The sequence below is a fragment of the Lepidothrix coronata genome, unplaced genomic scaffold, assembly GCF_001604755.1.
Source record: "Lepidothrix coronata isolate B3197 unplaced genomic scaffold, Lepidothrix_coronata-1.0 Scaffold214, whole genome shotgun sequence".
Lineage (NCBI taxonomy): Eukaryota > Metazoa > Chordata > Aves > Passeriformes > Pipridae > Lepidothrix > Lepidothrix coronata.
In genome coordinates this window covers 41,990-44,410 of record NW_016690394.1, presented here as the reverse complement: position 1 = coordinate 44,410, position 2,421 = coordinate 41,990, and the positions used below count along the sequence as shown (strand labels likewise).

General features: G+C 65.5%; 1 long non-coding RNA gene across 1 annotated transcript; it reads right to left on the bottom strand.

The window, feature by feature from the left end:
- Positions 1–587, bottom strand: LOC108506428. The gene is made up of 2 exons (XR_001877762.1): positions 553–587; positions 1–470 (listed from the first exon to the last, which is right to left on the bottom strand). It is a non-coding gene; the product is annotated as an uncharacterized LOC108506428 (long non-coding RNA).
- Positions 588–2,421: the final 1,834 nt, after the last annotated feature.

Here is a 2,421-nt window from a genome sequence, read left to right as displayed (position 1 = left end):
TAGCGATAAATAAACCTTTATTTTATACAGGACTCACAGGAAACACAAACACGAGTTGGGGAGGTGTGAAAAAATAATCCTCCCCTCCCCCCAGTTCCAGCCTCCGACCCATTCCGGAGCTTTTCTCCCTTAAAATAAAGGTGGGGAGGGGGAGCCCCACTTTGGGGTTACCCTGGATTTGAGCCCCCCATTTCTTTTGTAGGAAGGGGGTGATGCTGGGGTTGGACCCGCTCCTCATTTTGGGGTCACGGCAGAGGGGGGGCCCTTTGTGGTGCATCACCCCCCCTCCCCCGAGGGGTATTTGGGGTGACAGAGATTGTCTGGAGGGGGGACACTCCCATTTTTTGGGGGGTCCCCCCAAATCCTGCACCGGGGACGATGGCTTCAGCTCCTGGCATGGGGGTGGCACACGGGGGGAACGGGGGGGCGAAGCGGTGACCCCCCCGCGGGTGGGGGGGTGACTATGAGCCCTGTGGGAGGGACATCAGTGGGGGCACCCCAGTGTGGGCACCCCCGTACTGGGGTGCACTGGCGGGGGGGGCACAGCCTCACCGGATTATGGGGGGGCTGCTCCAGCTGGATTTTGATCTCGGGGCAGGGGGAGTCGGGGGGGCGGCGGCCTGGGGGAAAGGGGGGGCCATGAGCACCCCGGGGGGACCCCAGACCGTGGGGCCCTGACACCCCGGTGAGGGGCTACTGGGGGGGCTCCGGGGGTTCAGGGGCTCCTGGGGGGTACCTGTGGGGGTCCCGGGGGGGTCATCCGGCCAGGGGGTGTCGGGGAAGGCGTTGCGGTGGGTCCCCGAGGGTGAGCGGCTCTCCTAAGGGGGCAGGGGGGTCACGGGGGTGCTGTCCCCCCCTCGGCCCCCCCAGCACCCCCCCTGTCCCCTGGGCACCCCATACCCGGCCCGGCTCGGGCTCCTCGGCGGCGCTGCCGAAGCTGCTGGCGCTGGAGGAGGAGCGGGAGAAATCCGGCGGCTCCGGCTTCTCGGCCCTGCCAGGGACAGTGCCCGTGGGCAGGGACAGTCCCCAAGGCCACGACAGGCTGGCACCGCGCCCCGTGGCCACTGCCATGGCCCGCCGCGATGCGGCGCTGGCCCCAGGACACCCTGTCCCTGTGCCACCCCATCCTGGGACACTGCATTCCCATGCCACCCTGTCCCTGGGGTGTCCCATCCCTGTGCCACGCTGTCCCCATGCCATCCCACCCCTGTCATGTCCCATCCCCATGCCACCCCGTCCCCATGCCACCCCATCCCAGGACACTGCGTTCCTGTGCCATCCCATGCCTGGGATGTCCCATCCCTGTGACACCCTGTCCCCATGCCATCCCACCCCTGGCATGTCCCATCCCCATGCCACCCTGTCCCCATGCCACCCCATCCCAGGACACTGCGTTCCTGTGCCATCCCATGCCTGGGATGTCCCATCCCTGTGACACCCTGTCCCCACACCATCCCATCCCTTGCATGTCCCAGCCCCATGCAATCCTGCCCCTATATCCCTTCTCATCACACCAACCTGTCCCCATGCCATGTGTCCCTGTGCCACCCCACCTCTGTACCACCCTGCGCTCAAGACACCCAAGTGCCACCTGAATCCCACAGCCCCTGCCACCTTGTCCCTGTGCCATACAGGCCCTGTGCCACTCGGCTCCTGGGTGACCCTGTCCCTGTGACACCCCATCCCTCTGGTGTCCTGTCCCCATGGTTCCTGTGCCATCCTGTGCCACCTTGTCCCAGTGCCATCCCATCCCATCCCACGTGCCCCATCCCAGCACCCTCCAGTCCCCATGTCACCCTGGTACCACTCCATCCCATGTCACCCCATCCCAGTGCCCCTTGTCCTTGCACTGCCCATCCCAGTGTCTCCAGGGGGTGCACTGCCAATCCCTGTGTCCCTATGTCACCCCATGCCAGTGCCATGCCATCCCCAGTGCCACCATGTCTCAGTGTCTCTTGTGCTGTCCCTTCCCAGGGCTCTCCAGTCCCCATGTCACCCTGTCCCTGTGTCACCCTGATGTCACCCCATCCCAGTGCCACCTCATCCTTGGGCTGCCCCATCCCAGTGCCCGTGTCATCCTGGTACCATCCGATCCCAGTGCCACCCTGTCCTTGAGCTGCACCATCTCAGCGCCCTTCAGTGCTCCTGTCACCTTGATGTCACTCCATCCCAGTGCCCCTTGTCCTTGCACTGCCCATCCCAGTGTCCTCCAAGGGGTGCACTGCCAATCCCCGTGTCCCTATGTCACCCCATCCCGGTGCCACGCCATCCCCAGTGCCACCATGTCCCAGTGTCACCCTGTTCTTGTGCTGCCCCATCCCAGTGCCCTCCAGCCCCCGTGTCACCCTGTTATCGCCCTGTCCCCATCTCCCCCCGCCTTGGTGCCACGCATCCCGGTGCCACCCCATCCCCTTTGCCACA